Source organism: Lepus europaeus, chromosome 10 (genome assembly GCF_033115175.1).
Source record: "Lepus europaeus isolate LE1 chromosome 10, mLepTim1.pri, whole genome shotgun sequence".
Taxonomy (NCBI): Eukaryota; Metazoa; Chordata; class Mammalia; order Lagomorpha; family Leporidae; genus Lepus; species Lepus europaeus.
This window is the reverse complement of record NC_084836.1, coordinates 110,221,386-110,245,463: the sequence shown is the minus strand read 5'-3', so window position 1 is coordinate 110,245,463 and position 24,078 is coordinate 110,221,386. Positions and strand designations below refer to the sequence as shown.

The 24,078-nt window shown below is 48.0% G+C and overlaps 1 long non-coding RNA gene across 1 annotated transcript in view; it reads left to right on the top strand.

The window, feature by feature from the left end:
* LOC133767919 (uncharacterized) overlaps window positions 1-23,861 on the top strand; it is a 39,422-nt gene extending 15,561 nt beyond the window's left edge. The window contains exons 2-4 of the long non-coding RNA XR_009866921.1: window positions 22,252-22,346; window positions 22,425-22,513; window positions 23,684-23,861. This is a non-coding gene — a long non-coding RNA (uncharacterized LOC133767919). The remainder of the gene's footprint in view (window positions 1-22,251; window positions 22,347-22,424; window positions 22,514-23,683) is intronic.
* Window positions 23,862-24,078: the final 217 nt, after the last annotated feature.

Sequence of the window (24,078 nt, the reverse complement as noted above, 5' to 3'; positions counted from 1 at the left end):
ATATCACTCACCTGTCCAGCCCTGAGAACTTGGGGCTTACCTTGCATCACACCTGTTCCGAGGTCAGTGTACACACAGGTGGGTGAGACAGAGCTACAGATCCCAGGGTGCAGTGGCCCCTGTGGGCTGTCCTCTGTCCTACTCACCCAGCCCCTCTGTGCTCTTGCTGCAGCCACAATGACACCCTCCTGATGGCCCCCTCTGAGCCTCCCACCTGCCCTGCCAGCCCCCTGTGCTGGTGTTGCCTCCCCTACTCCTCCCATGGCTGCTTCTCATCCTCAGGTGTTGCCTCACAGGTCCCCTCTTCAAAGAAGTCTTCCTGGCCCGCCCTGCATAAAGGGGGTCCTGCAGACTTCATGGCGTCTGTCACAGTCTGTCCCTTCCACCAGACTGCACTCCACAAGGGGCAACGCCTCTATCTCCAGCACCTAGAATGGGATTTTTTAAAAAAAATTTATTTGAAAGGCAGAGTTACAGAGACACAGAGAGATCTTCCATCTGCTGCTTCACTCCCCAAATGCTGCAACGACCAGGTTTGGACCAGACCAAAGCCAGGAGCTTTCTCCTGGTCTCCCACGTGGGTGCAGGGGCCCAAGCACTTGAGCCACCCTCCACTGCTTTCCCAGGTGCATCAGCGGGGAGCTTGATGTAGAGCAGCCGGGACTGGAACGAAACCAGTGCCCATGTTGGATGCCGGCACCGCAGGTGGCAGCTTTACCACGGCACCGGCCCTTAGGATGGGATCAATATAAACACTTGGGAATGCCTCTGCACTTCCCCTTTCTACTCATCATCTTACACGGATTTCACAGAGAGCCCGCTGCGCCATCTGGTTGACTCACACTGGGAATAACTTCTGGGGTCAGTTCTCCTTCTCAACTCCTCAGAAGCAGCTGGGGTTGGATCATCCAGTGTACAGTGCTTGAGCCTCCCTGGAATGAATCTTGTACTCGCATTGCTAAGTCTAACCCTGCCATGCCGCTTTTCTTTTTTAAATGTTTAACTGTCATATAATAATTATATGTATGTATGGGATATAGTGTGATCTTTCAATACATGTATACGTTGTGTAATGGTTAACTGGGTAGTTAATGTGTCTGTCACCTCAAACATTTATGTTTGTGGTGAAAACATTAGCAGTTCTCTCTACTACTTTTTTGGGGGATACACACCACAATACTGTGAATTGTAGTCACCCTACTGCTGAGCTTACTCCTCTGAGCTGGCTGTACTTTTGTGGCTGTTGACCAATCTCCCCGTTGCTGAAGCCTCCACTCCTCCCAGCTTCTAGTAGCCACTGTTCTATTCTGTACTCAGATGAGATGAGCTTTTTTTAGATTCCACAACTGCATGAGATTATGGTTCCTTTCCAATAATCGATTCTCTCGACATCTGGTGAGGGGAAGTCAGGGAGTAGAAGCTAATCTTTACTCAGAACCTACTACAAGGGACTTCAGAAGTTCATGGAGAATGGGATGAAAAGTTTCTTTTGGTGCAAAACATTTTTGAAATCCATGCATAACAAGCATCTTCAAAAAGCTCATAAAATATATATTCTGAAGATACTAGGCATGGATGTCAAAATGTTTTTGCATCAAAAAACTTATCTTTGAATCCATTTTTTAATTTTTTATTTTTTTAAAGATTTATTTATTTATTTGAAAGGCAGAGTTACAGAGAGACAGAGGCAGAGAGAGGGAGAGAAAGGTCTTCAATCTGCTGGTTCACTCCCCAGATGCCTGCAACGGCCAGAGCTGCGCCAATCCAAAGCCAGGAGCCAGGAGCGGGTGCAGGGATCCAAGAACTTAGGCCATCTTTTTTTTTTTTTTTTTTTAATTTATTTGACAGAGTTAGAGACAGAGACAGAGAGAAAGGTCTTCCTTCCATTGGTTCACTCCCCAAATGGCCAAATGGCTGCTACAAGCCAGGAGCCAGGTGCTTCTTCCTGATCTCCTATATGAGTGCAGAGGCCCAAGCTCTTGGGCCATCCTCCACTGCCCTCCCGGGCCACGGCAGAGAGTTGTACTGGAAGAGGAGCAACCGGGTCTAGAACCCGGCACCCATATGGGATACTGGTGCCTCAGGCGGAGGATTAACCAAGTGAGCCACAGCGCCGGCCCCAAATTGGGTCATCTTCCATTGCTTTCTCAGGCCATACATAGCAGAGAGCTGGATTGGAGGAGGAACAGCTGGGATTCGAACCGGCATCCATATGGGATGCCAGCGCTGCAGACCCGGGGCTTTAACCTGCTGCACCACAGTGCCGGCCCTGAATTCCATTTTATCATGAACTTTTTTTTTTTCCCAAAGAAACCTCTATTTAAGGAATACAAACTTCATGCATTTCATAAGTACAACTTTAGGAATGTAGTGATTTCATAAACTTTTGAGGTACCCATGTATGAAAACTGTGAACTTGGACAAATTAATCCCTGTAGACTGCAATTTTCCCACATTTAAGAATGGAAGGCGGCTGGCACCGTGGCTTAACAGGCTAATCTTCCGCCTTGCGGCGCCAGCACGCCGGGTCCTAGTCCCGGTTGGGGCGCCAGATTCTGTCCCGGTTGCTCGTCTTCCAGGCCAGCTCTCTGCTATGGCCCAGGAAGGCAGTGGAGGATGGCCCAAGTGCTTGGGCCCTGCACCCGCATGGGAGACCAGGAGAAGCACCTGGCTCCTGGCTTCGGATCAGCGAGATGCGCCGGCCACAGCGGCCATTGGAGGGTGAACCAACGGCAAAAAGGAAGACCTTTCTCTCTGTCTCTCTCTCTCTTACTATCCACTCTGCCTGTCAAAAAAAAAAAAAAAAAAAAAAAAGAATGGAAGGCCGGCGCCACGGCTCACTAGGCTAATCCTTTGCCTGCAGCGCCAGCACACTGGGTTCTAGTCCCGGTTGGGGCGCCGGATTCTGTCCCGGTTGCCCCTCTTCCAGGCCAGCTCTCTACTGTGGCCCGGGAGTGCAGTGGAGGATGGCCCAGGTCCCTGGGCCCTTCACCCGCATGGGAGACCAGGAGAAGAAGCACCTGGCTCCTGGCTTCGGATCAGCGCAGCGGCCATTGCGGGGTGAACCAACGGAAAAGGAAGACGTTTCTCTCTGTCTCTCTCACTGACCACTCTGCCTGTCAAAAAAAAAAAAAAAAAGAATGTAATAACAGTAATACAGGATTTTTTTACCCTAGTACCATGGATGTTTTGGGTTGGATCCGATTTTGTTGGGTGGACTGTGTGTTCCATGCATTGTGGGATGTTTGGCAGCATCTACGCACTAGATGCCAGCGGCAAAACCAGTTATGACAGTCAACAATGTCTCAACGTTGTCGGATGTCCCCCGGGAGCACGGCCTCATCTGCTGCTCCCAAAGAAAACCACTCTGGTAATACCTGCCTTCTGGGACTGGTGGCAGTTTAAAAGTGATAGGTCATGCTGTGTGCTTATTGTTATCACGTCTGGCATGCAATAAGGATTTTATATGTGTATATGTACGCTTTTAAAATCTAATACAATATTGTGATCATTGACATCGTAACCCTGAGGACCACAGGAGTTTTAGGGAAGAGAGGTGCGTGTAGGGAGGCAGGCAGCCCGGGAAAATCGATTTTTGTGGTGATGGTGCACCGGAGCTGTGTTGTCTGTGCTGCCAACCACGATAGTTAATGTTTCAGGAAATTTTGCGAACGGGTTGTTAGGCACAGCCATCCTTGCAGCTGGCAAGGGCAGAAGTGCTTACACTGTGGGAATTGGCAAGCACTACATGGCAGAACTTTATTTTCTGAGAGCTACCTGGCTGGCCACAGTGCTTCTCTGTTCATATGTTGAATGATAAGGCCTTGTGGTAGGTCTGTTAACCACTTCCAGTCTGATACAGTGCTGGAGGCAGACGACATTCTGAGATACCAGCAACTGCTCTGATAGGACACCAACGCCTGTCATTTCTAGTGGTGACAAAGTCACCCTTGTAGATTTGAAGGCAATGTTGGATATCAGGTAGAAGTAGGAGAAACTAAGGATGTATTTTTTTTTTTTTTGGTCTATGGATCCCCTGAATTCTACTCATGGACCTCGGTGAAGAACCTCTGCACCTGATGCTGTGGTTACTCAGAGCCAATTGTCTGCTTTGATCCTAGATTGTTTGAGCTTCCTTGGGGGAAATAGCCTCATGTGGACACAGTACTATGAGTTGAACTAGAATACAAATTATTTTCTGGCCGGTGCCGCGGCTCACTAGGCTAATCTTCCACCTGCGGTGCTGGCACCCCAGATTCTAGTCCCGGTTGGAGCACTGGTTCTGTCCTGGTTGCTCTTCTTCCAGTCCAGCTCTCTGCTGTGGCCCAGGAGTGTAGTGGAGGATGGCCCAAGTGCTTGGGCCCTGTACCTGCCTGGGAGACCAGGAGGAAGCACCTGGCTCCTGGCTTCGGATCGGCATAGTGCCGGCCGTAGTGGCCATTTAGGGGGTGAACCAATGGAAGGAAGACCTCTCTCTCTCACTGTCTAACTCTGCCTGTAAAAAAAAAAAAAAAAGAATACAAATTATTTTCTTTTCAATCATGCCCATGATTCAGATGACCAAGGTTGAGGACATGCTGCCCCCAAATATGGCACCTTGGCCTATGGAGTCTTTTCAGGGAAGCCTTTGAGTAGATGGCAGAAATGGGAGGCTCCCTGTCTCCTCCTCCGGTCCCCTTCCCCTGAGGCAGGCCGCCTCACCCTCCTACGAGAGGGGTCCTCCCCATGCCTGGAGCTCAGAACACCTTGTCTCTGAAGAGGGACGTGGAGAAGAACCTGAACACACAGACCTTGCTAAGTCGCTGTTTCCTACCGTAGATCAGACCTGCAATCTATTTCTTCATCAAGCCTGGCATAAGAAATGTACAGATTTGCATATTTCTTTGGGTCCTCATTTCCTTCCGAAGTCACCTGTGTCATATAAAACTTATCAAAAAATTTATGTGGTTTAACAAAAACCAAAGGAATATGCTCCTGCTGCCTATGTCCCCACTCTTGGCTTGGGCTCCGAATTGCAGCTTCCTGCTCTTGGGAAGCAGTGGTGATGGCTGGAGCAGCTGGGTTCCTGCCACCCTGGTGAGAGGCATGAGTTGGGTTCCTGGCTCCCAGCTTCAGCCTGCTCCAGCCCCGGCTGTTGTAGGAATTTGGAGAGTGAACCAACGGAGGGGAACTTGCTCTCTTTCTCCCTGCCTCCTCCCAAATAAGTAAGAGTCAAAAAACAAAATGAAGGAAAAAACAAACAAACAAACAACCCTCTGCTCTAGTGGACACATTTGGTGGTAAAGTGTAAATGAACTAGGGCCTCAGGATCAGACAGAACTGGGTGTGAATTCCAAATCTGCTGGTTACCTCGGTGGGCAAACCTTCATTTCCTCAGTCTCTAAAGGGAGAACTTCCACCTCACGGGTGGTTGTGGGGTTTAAATAAAAGGATGTATTTAAAGTGCTTTAAGAGAGGCCTGGCGCCCAGTAGAGTGTGTGTGTGTGTGTGTGTGGTGTGCACGGGAGGAGGGGGACTTACAACATCTCTCCCACCCACAGTGTCTGCAGGGATGCCTGGATGTGAGCAGGTAAGGTTACTACCAGATTACACCCCAGATGGCGCTCCTGGCTCATCTTTTCTTTTAGTTTCCATCTGTCTGAAATATTTGTGATGTGTACATTGGGCAGAACAAATAGAATTACGACTCAGTTTTCACAATTGTGTAGCGGATTTCACACACTTGCTTGCTTGATTTTCCACCATATTTCCAACTGTTTTCTTACCCTTCCTCAGGGTGTTCCAGTGGGACCGGGCGGTAGCCACCCCCCATCCTGTCCCCGCATTTTCTCCCTTGCTCTGCCTGGAGGCGTCACTGTTCGCAGCCACAGGACATTTTTCCAGCTCATTAGAATCTGGAGCCGAGATAAAGGAGGGCAGAGCCATTAGATAGCAATTTATATGTAAATGTGGACAGTACCAAAGAGAGAGCAGGCTCCGGTTCTTTAGGCAAATTCAAGTTGGGACCTTGTGGGGAGTGGGCATTGTCGGAGTCCGGCCAAAGTCCGGCCAGACTCTGAAAGCCGCACTGACTCCTGCTGGCTCGCGTGGTGAGTGGTGTGCAGAGCCTGTAGGATGGACCCCAAAGCCAGCCCTTGGCCTTCTGTGGGGCTCCTGAAAGGTCAGGGCCCCTCACCAATCGCAGCCTCCCACTCCTTCTCTTCATTTGAGTTTTTTCAGGCTTTTCAGGCTGGCGTAGACTCTTTCCTTTGTTTGATCAGAACTTTGTTATTGCCCCTCTGAGGCTGGAGCAGGACCAGACCGACCTTGAGCTTCCTCTCTGACCTTGCAGGATCCTGCCAAGCTGCTTTAGAGAAAAATCTTCCCCTCACCCTTGGCGTCTTCTTGCCCTGGCTTGCCTTTAGCAAGTGCTCTGTTGAACTGACTCACTGATCCCCTACCCTTTAGGTGTCCTATGTGTGATTTTGTGTCCGTACCTCCCACCCTGCTCTCTAGTTGTAAGTCTCCATTTGTCCTTGTTGAATCAGTCCAGTCTCTGTCTCCTACTCAGTTGTCTCTGTGCTTGTCAAGATGGCCCTTCTTGAGCTGTGTTTGCCTGTTGTTTTTAACAAGTGTCACAAATGCTTATTTTTTAATGTGATTTTTTTTTTCTTTAACAAGACTCATGTGCTGGCTTGGAACTTGGAGCTGAGGGGAAGTGAGTTGTACACTCCACTGATAAAGATGAAAGTACAGTGGTTGTTCCTTATTCTCAGAGAATATCTTTTTTATAAGGTATATATTTTATTTTTTTAAAAGATTTATTTATTTATTTGAAAGACAGAGTTAGAGAGAGAGGTAGAGACAGAGAGAGAGGTCTTCCATCCACTGGTTAACCCCCCAGATGGCCGCAATGGCCAGAGCTGCACCAGTCTGAAGCCAGGAGCCAGGAGCTTCTTCCGTGTCTCCCATGCAGGTGCAGGGGCCCAAGGACTTGGGCCATCTTCTTATGCTTTCTGAGGCCATAGCAGAGAGCTAGACTGGAAGAGGAGCAGCTGGGACTAGAACCAGCACCCATATGGGATGCTGGCTGGCACTGCAGGCCAGGGCATTAACCTGCTGCATCACAGTGCCGGCCCCTCAGAGAATATCTTTTAAGACCCTCATGGATCCCTGAAATTGAGGGTAGTACTGAGCCGTACTTCTATTATGTCTTTCCCTATAAGCCCTGCAGCATTGCCACATAATCCCAGAGTCGACCTTTCCTTCCCAGTTTTTTGCCTTGGTGGTGCCTCCTCTGTCACTATGCTCGCACTTCGGAATCAGCAAGCAAAACCAGGGTTGCTTGACCAGAAGCAGTGCGATACCGCAGCAGTGGGTCTGATGACAGAGACGACACTAGGTGACTAAAGGAAGGTGTAGAAGGGGTAGTGACGCTGGGCAAAGGGATGAGTCACGTCCTGGGTGGATGGAGTGGCCGGGAGAGGGATGACGTCCCACTACCCACAGTGGTGTACAATTTAAAACTTAGAAAGGGTTGACTTCTGGAATTTTCCACGTAATATTTTTGGACCTCAGTGGACCATGTCTAACTGAAACTGAGGCAAGCAAAGCTTTGGATAAGGGGATTCCTGTGAATAGTGGTGCTCAGAGCTATGCCAGGTATGTGGGGAAGAAAGTCCCTAGCGAAGGGGCCCTTTGGGTTTGGTCCCAAGCTCTGATGTTAAGGTGTCAGGAATTAGGTGGAGGATGCTGTAAAGGAAGTTGGCACAAAACCTCCTCCCTACAACTAAAGAGAAGCAAGCTTCCTCCACACCCCAGGCTTTTCTTCTCTGGGCTCAGTGGTCTCCAACCAGCCCATTGCCCCAGCCTCTGGAGAATAACAGAGTCAGGGAGACAAATGAGAGATGACAGACTTTCTTCCCAGGGGAAAGTTGGAACCCACTCGGAAAGCCATTTTCCAAGGAGGGAAAGACATCCTCACCTCTGCCAAGTGTTCCAGCCATATAGCAGCTTAGCGTCCCTAGCCCTTGGATGCGTTGACCCTTGAACAGCAGTGCTACCTCCTTAGACATGGGGTGGACACAGAGATCAGAGGTTGGAGGTGATGTGTGTCTGGGGAGGCTGAGCATATCCTTCATCCAGTGTTGGGGAGACCTTCAAAGAGTTTCTTAGCAGGGAAGTAAAATCATATTTGTGGCTTGGAAAGATCTGTGGGAGATGAGCAGGGGACGGTGGACTGCTTCAATCATTTGGAAGAGAGATAATGGTGTCCAACCCAATGTGCTAGCAGTGGAGGGGTGACAAGAATGGATTTGATAGAGACCCCAGAATTTAAAATCGGTACTACTTGGTGATTGGTTCGATAGAGGGCCAAGACTGAGTCGAGGCTTGAGCACCTGGCAGAGTGGTTCCATTTCCTGAGATGAGGTTGCAGGAGGAGGAGCAGCAGGGTTGAGGGAAGGATGACAAGATTAATTTTGGCTCTGATGAGCTGGATGACCCCGTGGGACCACCGGAGATATATGGCTGGAACTCAAGAAAGCAACTTGGGAGACATTAATGTCTAGATGGTAATTAAATCGAGGAAAGGAAATGTCCAAGGACAAAATCCAGGCAGGTGAGGGGAAGGGGTGAAAGAGGAAGAAATCGAGGCTGGAGTGGGGAGCAGGGTGCCGTGGAAGTCAGTGGAAGATGTGAGATGCTGGGGCAAGGGTCAGATGGGAGAAGAGTGCAGTGGGGGAGGAGACGATAGGAAGCAGAATGAGGAACAGTAGCGATAACGCCTCCCCTCCTTCCCTTCCTTTCTTCCTTTCAACCGACACGAGGGGAGAGTACCCTGGAACCCCACTCTGAGGTGCTTGGCATGAAAGTCCTGGTGCCTCCCTGCTTCTCCGCGTCTCCCGAGAACGACTTCCTGCCCACGCACAAAGGCTAACTCGGAGGAGAGGACATCATGCTAGGTTTATCGTGGGTTCATCCCCACCTTAGCACACAGCCTCTCATCGTAGCCTGTCTCCATGGCTGTGTTAACAATCTAGTTTGTGTTCTTCACAGTTTCCTTTGTGTGACTATAATCCTGTGCGTGCATGCATGTGAGTGTGTCCGTGTGTGTGTTTTACAACTGTAGGATGAGATTACTCACACTAGCTTTTCTCCCTCACCAGTACCTTGGTGAGATGCCTCTAAACTGTTTATGGGTTGAGTCCTTGTATTGGCCACATAATGTCCCTCGTGTACCATGCTTTATTCAGGTGAATCCTGCTCCGGTGTGGCTGTGATTGGAATGTGTCCCCAAGGGACACCTTTGCTTTATTGCCTCTTTAGTGTCTACTCATTCGTCATTCCATTTATCAGTCTGTCTGATTTTTCAGTACATTTCAAAGTAAAAGATAAACAGTACACTTCACCCTTAAATCCTTTAGTATGCGTATTATTAACTTTAGTTCATATTTGTTTATGGAGTTTTTCATATATAATTTATATAAACTAAATCATGCAGATCTCAAGTGTACCTTTCAATGAATGCGTGCACTCTATATATCCTAATTCCAATGAAGTTATAGAACATTAACATCACTTCCAGAAAGTTCTGCCATGTGCCTTCTCAACCAGTTCCCACCTCACTCCCAGGAACCACTGCTCTGATCTTTTCATGATGGAATAGTTTGACATGGTGCAGGATTTCCTGTAATTCCAGTGCCTTTGCTTTCTAGTACAGGTCTTTCACTCTGCATAATGGTTTTGAGCAATGTTCAGGTTGTTTGTTCCTTTTAACTGATCAATAGTCTTCTATTTTATGAATTTATACAGTGTAATTATCCTTCTGAGCTGTTTTTGGCTTTTGATTTTTTTTTTAAAGATTTACTTTATTTTATTTTATTTGAAAGGCTGAGTTACAGAGAGAGGTAGAGACAGAGAGAGAAGTCTTCCATCCGCTGGTTCACTCCCTAAATGGCCACAATGGCCAGAATTGAGCTGATCCAAAGCTGGGAGCCAGGAGCTTCTTCTGGGATCTTCCATGTGGGTGCAGGGGCCCAGGGACTTGGGCCATCCGCTGCTGCTTTTCCAGGCACATTAGCAAGGAGCTGGATTGGAAGTGGAGCAGTCGGGACCCGAACTGGCATCCATATGGGATGCTGGCGCTGCAGGCTGGGGCTTTAACCCACTGAGCCACAGTGCTGGCCCCTTAGCTTTTGATTATTATGAATAAAGCTGCTGTGAGCATTTGTGTACAAAACTTCTTGTAGACATGTTCTCTTTTCTTGAATAAGCACCCAAGAGTAGGATGCTGGTCATAGGGCAGGTGTAGGTTTAGTTTTATAAGATGTTGACAGATTCTGCCCACCCCCCCCAGTGATTATACCATTTTATACTTTGTTCAACAATGTGTGAGTTATGGTTATACCATATCCTTAACAATAATTGCTGTTGTTAATCTTTAAAAATAGCCATTTGGTAAATATGTGGAGGTATCTCATTGTGATTTTAATTTGCTTTTCCAATGATTAGTGAAGGATGTTGATCATCTTAACGCACATATGTGTAATTCATACATTTTATTTTCTGTTGTGAAGTGTTGAGATATTTTGTTCGTTTTTAAGTGGGTTGGTCTTTTTTTTTTTTTTTAGAATATTCAGTTGTAGAGTGTTTTTTTTGAAATTTATATTATGAATAATACTGACCATTGGTCAGTTATATATTTTGTAAAATTTTTCCCCAGTATGAGATTTGCATATTCACTTTTTTTTTTGACAGGCAGAGTGGACAGTGAGAGAGAGAGACAGAGAGAAAGGTCTTCCTTTTGCCGTTGGTTCACCCTCCAATGGCTGCCGCGGCCAGCGCATCTCACTGATCCGAAGCCAGGAGCCAGGTGCTTCTCCTGGTCTCCCATGGGGTGCAGGGCCCAAGCACTTGGGCCATCCTCCACTGCCTTCCCGGGCCATAGCAGAGAGCTGGCCTGGAAGAGGGGCAACCGGGACAGAATACGGCGCCCCGACTGGGACTAGAACCTGGTGTGCCGGCACCGCTAGGCGGAGGATTAGCCTATTAAGCCACGGCGCTGGCCTGCATATTCACTTTCTTAAAGGTGTCTTTTGATAGGCCAGCGCTGCAGCTCAATAGGCTAATCCTCTGCCTGCGGCACCGGCACACTGGGTTCTAGTGTCGGCCGGGGTGCCGGATTCTGTCCTGGTTGCCCCTCTTCCAGGCCAGCTCTCTGCTGTGGCCCAGGAGTGCAGTGGAGGATGGCCCAAGTGCTTGGGCCTGCATCTGCATGGGAGACCAGGAGAAGCACCTGGCTCCTGGCTTCGGATCATCGAGGTGCACTGGCCACAGTGCCATTGGAGGGTGAACCAACGGAAAAGGAAGACCTTTCTCTGTCTCTCTCTCTCTCACTGTCTAACTCTGCCTGAAAAAAAAAAAAAAAAAGTGTCTTCTGATAAACAAAAGTTTTTAAATTTTGTTTTTTATTTTTTTTTAAAAACGATTATTTATTTGAGAGGTAGAGTTACAGAGGGAGAGACAGAGAGAAAGGTCTTCCATCTGCTGGTTCACTCCCCAAATGGCTGCAACAGCTGGAGCTGAGCTGATCCGAAGACAGGAGCTTCTTCCTGGTCTCCCATGCAGGTGCAGGAACCCAAGAACTTGGGCCAGTTTCACCACTTTCCCAGGCCATAAGCAAGGAGCTGGATCAGAAGAGGAGCATCTAGGACTGGAACCAGTGCTTATATGGGATGCTGGTGCTGCAGGCGGAATCTTAGCCTATTGTACTACAGTGCTGGCTTCTTTAACTTTTCATCAGAGTAATTTTTACGTTTTTTTATTTTTGTAAGAAATATAGTTCCCAAGTTTCTACATTTTCTTCTAGAAGTTCTATGTTCTTTTAGGTTTAGGTTGAGATCCATCATGATGTAACTTCTGAGTATGGTGTGAGGAGGTAGAGTTGAAGGCCATTTTTTTCCCCCATATTGGATATCCAGTTATCCCAGTGCTGTTTGTTGAAAACATTTCCTGTCTTTATTGGGTTGATTTGGTCAACTCACCAGTGAGAACCTGCTTCTGGGCACTCTCTTCTATTTCCTTGATCTGTTTGCCCCGCAGATGGTGCCACAGTGCTGCAGTTGCTACCGCTTCATCAGGGGTCTCCAAGTCCACTGTGTCGACCTACAGATTTGTCCTTCTTTTTAAAGATTGCTTTGGATATTTCTGGGTCCTTCACATTTTCATATGAATTTTAGAACCAGTTTGTGACATTTTACAAAACTGTCAAATTTAATTATGGTTGGGAAGGCATTAAGTGTGTACATCAGTTTTGGGATAATTGGTATCTTTCTTTTTTATATTTATTTATTTTTTAAAGATTTGTTTTTATTTATTTGGAAGAGTTACAGAGATAGAGAGGTAGAGACAGACAGAGGTCTTCTGTCTGCTGGTTCACTCCCCAAATGGCTGCAACAGCCAGAGCTGAGCCAATCCAAAGCCAGGAAGCCAGGAGCTTCTTCCGGGTGTCTGTGTGGGTGCAGGGGCCCAAGGACTTGGGCCATCTTCCATTGCTTTCCCAGGCACATTAGTAGGGAGCTGGATCAGAAAAAGAACAGACAGGACATGAACTATTGCTCATATGGGATGCCAGCAATGCAGGCCAGGGCTTTAACCCACTGTGCCAAAGTGCCAGCCCCTCTTTTTTATTTTAAGGATTTTATTTATTTATTTGAGAGGTAGAGTTACAGACAGACAGAGGGAGAGACAGACAGAAAAGTCTTCCACCTGCTGATTCACTCCCCAAATGGCCACAATGGCCGGAGTTGGGCTGATCCAAAGCTAGGAGCCAGGAGCCTCTTCTAGGTCCCCCATGCAGGTGCAGGGATCCAAGCACTTGGTCCATCTTCCACTGCTTTCCCAGGCCACAGCAGAGAGCTGGATTGGAAAAGGAGCAGCCAGGATACACACCAGTACCCATATGGGATGCTAAGCCTACTATACTACAGCACTGGCCCACTGTGCTCTTATTTTAATAATCCTTATTTCTACTAACTTTGGATTTCCTTTACTCTTCTTTTTGTAGCTACTTGAAGTAGAACCTTTGGCCATTTATTTTCACAACTATTTTACTTTCTAGTATAGATATTTTCATCTTTTTAAATAATGATTTATTTATTTGAAAGGTTGAGTTACAGAGACAGTTATTTCCCATCTGCTGGTTCCCTCCTTGAATGGCTACAGTGGCCAGGGCTGGACCAGGCCAAAGCTAGGAGCCTGGAACTCCACCTAGGTCTTCCATGTGGGTGGCAGGGACCCAAGCACTTGGGTCATCTTCCACTGCCTTCTCAGGAACACCAGCAGAGAGCTGGATGGGAAGAGAGCAGGCAGGACTGGAACCAGTGCTTCTATGGGATGCTGGCATTGCAGGTGGCAGCTTAACCAACTGTGCCACAACACCAGCCCCACTAATAATAATTTTTATGTCTCTGATAAAAATGGACCATCTTACCATCATAAACTGTCCCTTTTAAGTCTTTGTTTTAAAGTCTATGTTTTTTTTAGGAAAGCTTTTATTTAATAAATATAAATTTTATAGGTACAGCTTTTGAAATATAGCGGCTCTTCCCCCCATACCCGCCCTCCCACCCCCACTCCCATCCCACCTCCTACTCCCTCTCCTATCTCATTCTTCATTAAGATTCATTTTTAATTATATTTATATATAGAAGATCAACTCTTTACTAAGTATATTTTAGCAGTTTGCATCCACAAAGTATACTCAAAGTATAAAGTACTGTTTGAAGACAAGTTTTACTGTTAATTCTCATAGTACAACTCATTAAGGACAGAGGTCCTACATGGGGAGCAAGTGCACAGTGACTCCCGTTGTTGATTTAACAATTGACACTCTCATTTATGACATCAGTGATCACCTGAGACTTGTCATGAGCTGCCAAGGCAATGGAAGCCTTTTGAGTCCACAAACTCTGTCAGTATTTAGACAGGGCCATAGGCAAAGTGGAAGTTCTCTCCTCCCTTCAGAGAAAGGTACCTCCTTCTTTGATGGTCCCTTCTTTCCACTGTAATCTCACAGATATCTTTTATGTAGGCCATTTTTTTTTTTTTTTTGCCACAGTGTCTTGGCTTTCCATGCCTGAAATGCTCTCATGGGCTTTTTAACTAGATCCGAATGCCTTAAGGGCTGATTCTGAGGCCAGAGTGCTATTTAGGGCTTTTGTCATTCTATGAGTCTGCTGTGTGACCCGTTTCCCATGTTGGATCATTTTCTCTTTTTAAATTCTAATATTATAAGGCCGGCGCTGTGGCTCAACAGGCTAATCCTCCGCCTAGCGGCGCGGGCACACCAGGCTCTAGTCCCAGTCGGGGCGCTGGATTCTGTCCTGGTTGCCCCTCTTCCAGGCCAGCTCTCTGCTGTGGCCCGGGAGGGCAGTGGAGGATGGCCCAAGTGCTTGGGCTCTGCACCCCATGGGAGACCAGGAGAAGCACCTGGCTCCTGACTTCGGATCAGCACGGTGCACCGGCCGCAGTGCGCCAGCCGTGGCGGCCATTGGAGGGTGAACCAACGGCAAAGGAAGACCTTTCTCTCTCTCTCTCTCTCTCTCTCTCTCTCTCTCTCTCACTATCCACTCTGCCTGTCAAAAATGAAAAAAAAAAATTCTAATATTATTAGCAGACACTTGGTCTTATTTATGTGATCCTTTTGACACTTATTCCTTTTTATTTTGACAGGCAGAGTGGATAGTGAGAGAGAGAGAGAGACAGAGAGAAAGGTCTTCCTTTGCCATTGGTCCACCCTTCAATGGCTACCACAGCCAGGGCATCTCGCTGATCTGAAGCCAGGTGCCAGGTACTTATCCTGGTCTCCCATGGGATGCAGGGCCCAAGGACTTGGGCCATCCTCCACTGCCTTCCTGGGCCACAGCAGAGAGCTGGCCTGGAAGAGGGCCAACTGGGACAGAATCCAGTGCCCCAACCGGGACTAGAACCCGGTGTGCTGGCGCTGCAAGGCGGAGGATTAGCCTGTTGAGCCACGGTGCCAGCCTACTTATTCCTATCTTTATGACCAGTTATGCACTTAAAATGATCATGAAAATCTATCTTATTTGAAATTAGCCTAATCCTCATTCCAATTTTTTTTTTTAAAGAAACTCTTATTTATTTATTTGCTTATCTCGGGGCGGTTGGAGAGAGATGTTCTAATCACTGGTTCACTCCCCAGTACCTCCAACAGCTGGGGCTGGGCCCAGGGTGAAGCCAGGATCCAGGAGCTCCATTGCACCCTCGCGCGAGTGTCAGGAACACAAGTACTTGGGTCATCATCCACTGCCTCCCAGGCGCATTAACCGGGAGGTAGATCAGAAGCAGGGGTGGGACTTGATTCCAGGTACTCTCATATGGACGTGGGTGTCCCAAGTGGCTACCTAAACTGCTGTGCTAAAACACATGCCCACAGTCCTAGTTTCCTCATGCAGGGATTGTATGTTGTGTGATGCATCTTTTCTCATCCCTTTCCTTTTGCGTAACTGTCCTGTTGCATTTAAAATGCATCCCTGGATGGGAGTTGCGTCTGGCAGTTAAGATGTTGGTTGGGGTGCCTGTATCACATACTGGAGTACCTGAGTAGAGAATCCTGGCTCTGTTCCCAATTCCTACTTTCTGCTAATGCACACGCTGGGAGAGAGCAGTGATGGCTTGAGTGATGGGGTCCTTGCTATCCAAATGGGAGACTTTGATTGCGTTCCTAGCTCCAGTTTCTAACTGGCTCAGCCCCAGCTGTTGTAGGCAATTAGGGAATATATCAGGGGATGAGAGTTCTCTGTCCTTCTGTCTGTCTGTCTCTGTCTCTATGCCTATCAAATAAATAATTAAAAATGTAAAGAATGCTTCTTGTCAGAATATAGCCCTTTTTTTCTTTTAAAACTATTCCTATATTTTCTTTTAGTTGTTTAGTCTATGTACTGATCCAGTAATTATGGGCATGATTTAAAATAGATCTTTTATTTGTCAAGTTTTTGTTTTCAAATTTTTAAAAGATATATTTATTTATTTGAATGAGTTACACAGAGAGAGGAGAGGCAGGGAGAGAGAGAGAGGTCTTCCATCCGATGGTTCACTCCCCAATTGGCCACAATGGCTGGAGCTGCGCTGATCGGAAGCCAGGAGCCAGGAGCTTCTTCCTGGTCTCCCATGCGGGTGCAGGGGCCCAAGGTCTTGGGCCATCTTCTGCTTTCCCAGGCCACGGCAGACAGCTGGATCGGAAGTGGAGCAGCCGGGTCTTGAACCTGCGCCCATATGGGATGCCAGTGCTTCAGTCCAGGGTGTTAACCCACTGCACCACAGTGCCAGCCCCAAGTTTTTTTTTTCCTTCCCCACTTTTCCTGTTTTGGGGTTAAATAATTTTTAGAACTCTATTTTAATTTATTAATTGGCTTTTTAAGCTTTGCAACTTCACATTTTAAAGGTAGTTGTGATATGTGATTGTAATATTTACTTTTTTAAAGGCTCTATTTATGTATTTGAAAGTCCGAGTTACCAAGAGAGGGGGAGACACACACACGCACGCACGCACGCACACACAGATCTTCCATCCACTGGCTTACTCCCCAGATGGCTGCAACAGCCAGATCCTGAGCCAGGCTAAAGCCAGGAGCCAGAAGCTCCTTCTGGGTCTCCCATGTAGGTGGCAGGCCCCAAGCACTTGGGTCATCTTTCGCTGCTTTCCCAGGCACATTAGCAGGGAGCTGGATTGGAAGTGGAGCAACCAAGACATGAGCTGGTGCCTATGTGGGATGTTGGCATTGCAGGCAGCGGCTTAACCCACTATGCCACAACTCCAGCTCCAATATTCATTCTTGTTTTAGAGTCTACATTTTACTTAAGTTTAATATTTTACCACTTCACACAAAATTTAAGAGCCTTGCAATGATAATAGGGCCATTTGCCTTCTCAACCTTTATACTATTGTCATATACATGACATCTACATACATTATAAACTCCACAGACATCATTGGAGTTTTTAACTGTAAAGAGAAAGATGCATTTAGAAATTAAGATGACTCTCTCTGCATATTTAACGTTTCCAGGAATTTTGATTTCTTCTTGAAGAGATGAGTTCCCATGTGTGTCATTTCCCTCCATCTGATAAACTCCATCCAGGGTTGCTGTGCCACAGGTCTGTTGGCAGTGAATTCCCTTGGCTTTCACTCATTTGCACATGTTTGTGTTTCCTCTCCTTGTGGTGGGCAGACCTTGAGTGGCCCTCAACGGCCCCTACCTTCTGGTAGTCACCTCTTGGCGTAGTTTCCCATGAGAGTGGTTAGGCGACAGCAATTGTTTTACGTTGCTTTATGAAGGCTCCTTCTTGCCCACCGACTGTAGAATCTCTTTCTCCTGCTGGCTTCGACCAAGCAAGATGAAGTGATCAGAAGTGATCAGAGACACAGGGCAGAATACTGCAGGCAGCATCTCAGACAGTAGCTCAGGGTGGCTCCTGTCCTGCTGACTCAAAGCAGCGAATCCTGCTACACACCTGAGAGGGCCTGCTCACTCCAGCTTCTAGGTAAGAGCTCAGCCTGGGCTGACACCTTGACTGCTGCCTTCAGAGGACCCAGCCAAGCTGTGCTCTGACATTTGAGCCACTGAGACTGTGGGATGATAAGGTGCATTGTAGTAATTGTCACATAACAATGCACTCATTTTTAAAAAAAATTTATTCATTTTTATTTTTTGACAGGCAGAGTGGACAGTGAGAGAGAGAGACAGAGAGAAAGGTCTTCCTTTAGCATTGGTTCCAATGGCCGCTGTGGATGGCGCACTGCGGCCGGCTCACCGCACTGATCCGAAGGCAGGAGCCAGGTGCTTCTCCTGGTCTCCCATGGGGTGCAGAGCCCAAGCACTTGGGCCATCCTCCACTGCCTTCCTGGGCCACAGCAGAGAGCTGGCTGGAAGAGGGGCAACTGGGATAGAATCCGGCGCCCCAACCAGGACTAGAACCTGGTGTGCCGGCGCTGCTAGGCAGAGGATTAGCCTATTGAGCCGTGGCGCCGGCCTTCCATTCTTTTTTTTTTTTTTTTTTTGACAGGCAGAGAGGACAGTGAGAGAGAGAGAGAGACAGAGAGAAAGGTCTTCCTTTTGCCGTTGGTTCACCCTCCAGTGGCCGCTGCGGTTGGTGCGCTGCGGCCGGCGCACCGTGCTGATCCGATGGCAGGAGCCAGGGGCTTATCCTGGTCTCCCATGGGGTGCAGGACCCAAGCACTTGGGCCATCCTCCACTGCACTCCCTGGCCACAGCATAGAGCTGGCCTGGAAGAGGGGCAACCTGGACAGAATCCGGTGCCCCGACCGGGACTAGAACCCGGTGTGCCGGCGCCGCAAGGCGGAGGGTTAGCCTAGTGAGCCGCGGCGCCGGCCTAGGCACTCATTTTTTAATGCATTTAACATTTCTGTTTGAGAGGTGCACATGTACATGTATGTGTGGGTGTGCGTGCGTGCACACTCCCATTTGCTAGTCCACTCCCCAAATTTTTTGCAATGTCTGGGGCTGGGCTGGGTCACGTCAGGAGCCAGGAACACAACCCAGGACTTCCACTCCTTGAGCCATTGTCACCTTTGCCTCCTAGAGTACATGTTAGCAGGAAGCTGGAGTCAAGAGCTGAAGCCTGGATTTGAGCCTCGGCCATCTGAAGTGGGGTGGGCGTCTTAACTGCTAGGCTAATGTGCACTCCCAACACAGGCATTTTGGACGTATATTTTAGTGCGTGTAGAATTCTGGTTGCTGATGATTCTTCCATCTCTCCAACGATGTTACCCTATTGCCTTTTGCCCTCATTATTTCTGGTGTGAAGTCAGAAGTAATTCAAGTTGTTGTTCCCCAGTATACCAGTGTAGTGTTTCCGTGTCTATTTTCATGACACTTTCTTTTTTTTAAATTATTTTTATTTAGTTTAAAGGGGAGAGACAGACAGACAGACACTGGACAGAGATCTTCCATCTGCTGGTTCATTCCCCAAATGCTCACAACAGCCCAGGCTGCACCAGGATGAAGTCAGGAGCCAGGAATTCACTCTGAGTCTCTCATGCAGATGGCAGGGACTCAATCACTTGAGGTATCACACACCAGGGTGTACATTAACAGGAAACTGGGATTGGAAGCAGAGCCGGGACTCAAACCTAGGCACTGCAGTGTGGAATGCACGCATTCGAAGTGTCTTAACACTGCTCCAAAGGCTGGCCCTGCGGCATTTTCTTTATCTTTGGTTTCCAGTAGTTTGTTATGGTGTATTCGTGTGAGATTTTCTTTGTGTTTTTTTCTTGTGTGGGTTTGAGTTTCTTGAAATTTTGTAAATTTATAACTTGTACTAGAGTGGGAAATTTTGGGACATTATTTATTCACAAAGATTTCTGTCCCATTCTCTGTTTGCCTTCTGGGGTTCATATTAAACAAGTGTTAAACTTTGTGCTGTTGCTCCGCAGAGGGCCACTGAGGTTTTGTTACAATTTTTCAATCTTTTGCTTTCTCAGATTGGACAATTTCTATTGATCTATCTTCAAATTTGTCGATTCTCTGTCACCTCTAATTGCTTGTTAAACTCATCCAGTGAACTTAAAAGAATACAGAGATTTTATTTTTTAGTTCTAGAATGTTCACTTGGTTCTTTTCTGTGGTTTGTACTGAGCTGTTCAAATTTCCGGTTTGTTCGTTTGTTTGGAGCGTATTTTCCTTGGTGTGCTGAGCATAATCACAATAGCTGCTTTACATTATTTTTACGCTGGCAGGAATTTCTGAGAAGCAGGTGCGGAGGCAGAGTCAGAAGAACCAAGGATTTTGCAGAGTGAAAGGAAGTGAAAGGAAGTGAGGGGAAAGGGGTTGGGGCAGGCGGAGCCACCCCATCACATGGAATCCTATCAGCTGCCAGCCCGGCAGGAGAGCTTTGTAAAAATTGCCCAGTAAGGGGTAGGCTCTGTGGAGTAGCCTCCCATGTGATCGCCTGTTCAAGTCCCAGCTGCTCCTCTTCCAATCCAGCTCTCTGCTATGGCCTGGGAAAGCAGTGGAGGATGGCCCAAAAACAAGAAAAAAAATGCCCAGTAAAGCAATCCTCTGTTGGGTAGTAGGCTGCGATTTTGTGCTGTTACCTTGCTCCGTCTTTGACTGGAGGCCACCCAGAGCACATAGGGCTACAAATAGCTTGTTGGGTCCTTTTAGCCTTAGCTGGTATGGTGGCTTTGAAATGTGTGAACTTGGCTGGATTGAACCACACTGCACAAATTCCCTCACCTGTAAAGTCCTGAGTGGGTCACAAGACAGGTTCCTGTGGGTTATTTGGAGGGCAGAGGTGACGCAGCGCTCATTTGTGGTTCCACATCTTGTCTCCCACCTGCAGGCTCACCTGTGAGGTCTTGCACCTCCTCCAGCGTCTTTTCTCCCATCCTAGCAAGTGCATCATTTCTTAGCCAGCCAGTGCTTTTGTCGCCATGGACTGAACAAGCAATTCAAGTCTTTCCTCTGTTCAGGGAAATTTTCTTCCGTCGTGTGTTTAATTATTGCCTTTCCCACTTTTCCGTCGTGTGTTTAATTATTGCCTCTCCCACTCTTACTTTGTCTCTGTCTGGAACTTCTGTTCTTCGCATGTTAGGTCTCCTGGAACTCTCCTCTAAATCTCTTATCTTCTCCCTCATGACTTTTGTCTCATTATCTTTCTTCTCTAAGCTCTAAGATATTTCTTACTCTTGATCTTCCAGCTTTCTGATTCAGGGCTCAACAGTGACATCCTCTCCTTTAATTTACCTATTGTTCTTTTTTTTTTTTTCAAGCTTAAATTTTCATTTTAAACTTCAAAAGTTCTTTTTGCAATGCATTTGGGTCATCTTTTTTAAAAAAAAATTTAAAAAATTTACTTGAGAATCAGTTACAGAGAGAGGTAGTAGGGACAGAGAGAGAGAGGTCTTCCATCTGCTGGTTCACTCCCCAATTGACCGCAATGACCGGAACTTCACTTATCTGAAGCCAGGAGCCAGGAGCTTCTTCTGGGTCTCCCATGTGGGTTCAGAGGCCCAAGCACTTGGGCCATCTTCCACTGCTTTCCCAGGCGCACCAGCAGGGAGCTGGATCAGAAGTGCAGCAGCCGGGATTCAAACCGGCACCAATAGGAGATGCTGGCACTGCAGGCTGGGGCTTTAACCTGCTGTGCTACAGTGCTGGCCCTACATTTAGGGCTTCTTCTTCTTCTTTTTTTTTTTTTTTTTGACAGGCAGAGTGGATAGTGAGAGAGAGAGAGAAAGGTCTTCCTTTTTGCTGTTGGTTCACCCTCCAGTGGCCACTGCGGCTGGTGCATCGTGCTGATCCGAAGCCAGGAGCCAGGTGCTTCTCCTGGTCTCCCATGGGGTGCAGAGCCCAAGCACTTGGGCCATCCTCCACTGCACTCCCGGGCCACAGCAGAGAGCTGGCCTGGAAGAGGGGCAACCGGGACAGAATCCGGCGCCCCAACCGGGACTAGAACCCGGTGTGCCGGCGCTGCAGGCAGAGGATTAGCCTATTGAGCCACGGCGCCAGCCGCTTTTGGTTTTCTACAGCTAACATTTACCCTTCCGTAGCTGCAGAGTGACCCAATCAATCACAAATAGCAAGTCAAATCACAGTACATATTCTAGAGCAAAGCCGTCCAAGAGAAATATTATGTGGGCCCCACATGTGAGCCACGAATGCAATTAATCATTTTGTTTAACATAATACTCAAATTGTATCATTTAAATGTGTATTGTGGATTGAGTTGTATCCTGTCCAAAAGGTCTGTTGAGGTCCTATTCCCTAGTACCTCAGAATGTGGTGTTGTTTGGATGTAGGGTTGTGCAGATATAATTAGTTGAGACGAGATTATCCTGGAGTAGGGTGGCCCTTAAGGATGTCACGTGATGTCACTGACCCACATGGAGGATGTCATGTGACAACTGAGGTCCAGAGAGACTGGAGGGATGCTGCGGCCAGCCAAGAAATGCCAGGATTGATGGCCACGGTCAGAAACTAGGAAGAGGCAGGACAGGTTCACCCTTACAGGTCTCGGAGGGAGCAGGGCCTGCAGATGCCTTGACCAGGGCGCTGTGGCCTTGAGAATTGTGAGATTAGAAGTTCCTGTTGTTTCAGGTCGCTCTGTTTGTGGACTTGGTTACAGCAGTCCCAGCAAGCCTCTGATAGAACAGGCGTTAATGAGGTATTTGGCATTCTTTTTGTCTCACGAAGTCTTTTAAATCCAGTATGTATTTTATCCTTACAGCACACCTCAGTTTGGACCAGGAACATTCTAAATGTTCAAGTGCTGCCTGCGGCCAGTGGCTACTGTGCAGGATGGTGCGGCGCTCACAGAATCAGGTAACTGGAGAATGGGACACCTGCCTGACCACAGGCAGCCCCGAAGGAGCCCACAGTGACTGCTTTGCCTCATTCCAGGTGTTGGCCGGTTTCCCCGAGTGCCGTCCTCTGCCCATGACAGCTCTGGGACTGAAGAAGAAGCTGGGAAGGGAGAGGTTGACAAAGAGGTGACAGAGTGATAAAGGGCTCCGGGACAACGGGTAACCAGGTGTCAGGGCCTCTGCTCACCTACAAGATAGTTTTACTCGAGTGAAATGTGGACCCCTCTGGGTGGATGGATTAGAAGGCATGCCTGTCCTGCCTGGAAAGCAAGAATGGATCGGGTTTCAGTTTCTTCTGGCACCTAGGCTGGGTACCCTTGTGCAGTACACGAGCCGCACAACCGCCCTGGCAGGCCCCACCAGGGGTGATCCCCACCCTCGGGTGGTGCAGTTATGGGCCCCTTCCACTCTGGCAGGAAGGAGGGTGGGGAGTGAGGGCTTGGGCAGGAGCAGGACGGAGTGAGGTGGGGAGGTGGGGAGGGAAGTCGAGGGGCTCTGTGTGAGGGTGTTACTTCCTCCGCGAGGAGAGATGGGCAGGCAAGAAGGCGGACGATGGAAGATCAGAGGGTCCTCGGGCAGTGTCAGACGCTGTGGGCTTTCCCGTGGCCCGGGGCGGGAGCGCTGAGCCCCCTGGCGTGGACCTTGTGGAGCGCAGGCAGGAGGCCAGGAGCATCTGTTAGCCAGAGGTGAGACAGAGGCCAGAGCTGCCCTCCATAAAATATGCGTGCCAGGCCCTGCTCCACGTGCTCTGCAGATACTAAGGTCTTCGATTCCCAATTGCTACTTCCACCTGGCAGGCGAGGGAACAAAACAGCAGGGTATAGGACTTGCTCGGCATCCCACAGCTGCTGTGTGGCAGAGCAGGATTGGAATCTGGACCACCTGGTTCTGGAAGCCGTGTGGGAAGAGTGCTCTTGGTCCTGTCTCACTCCTGTAATTGTTGCGGGAGCTTCCCTTCTCACTTTTCTACCTGGGGTGCCTGTGTGGCCATGGGGTCCGTTTCAAGGAGGGGGCAAGGTGGTTTTTGAAGGCCAAAAGATCTTGTTTTGCTGGCTTCAGTCTACACATTGCTATATCCAGATGTCACGTGCCCTGGGTAGGGCTGGGGCTGGGGCTGGGGACCTCAGCTGGGTCTGCTTTCTGCCCCAGATTGAGGCAGACCTGGGAGGAGGCGGAGTCAGGCAGTGACACCACCTTATTCAAGGGTCTGGGTTAGACTGCAGTTGTCTGTGTGCATGGAGCCCTTCCTCTGCAACAAACCATTTTTCCATTTCTGTTTTTTTTTTTAAATTTCAGAAAACATGTCCAAATCAACTTTATAACAGTCTCAGTCCTCATTTTATAAAACACAACATTTCCTTGACGCCACCAGCAGCATCACTTCTGTCAGCCACTAGCCTCGTAAAATGAACGAATCCATAATCACCCCTCTACGGGAACGAGGTCGATTTTAATGACTATCTAATAAAGGAATAAATTCAGCATTAAAAAAAAAATCAGAATCCCTAAGAACCCTAGAGGCAAATGCCAAAGGAAATCTGATCTGATGAAAACAGGTCTTTTCTTTTTTTTAAAGGGAGGCTTTATTTTCTTTTTTCCCAAAGACAAAACTGCATTTTAAAAATGGTCGTTTGGTTTATCGACGAATCTCTATTTAAGGAACTGAATACAGAACTGATTATACAGCTGGG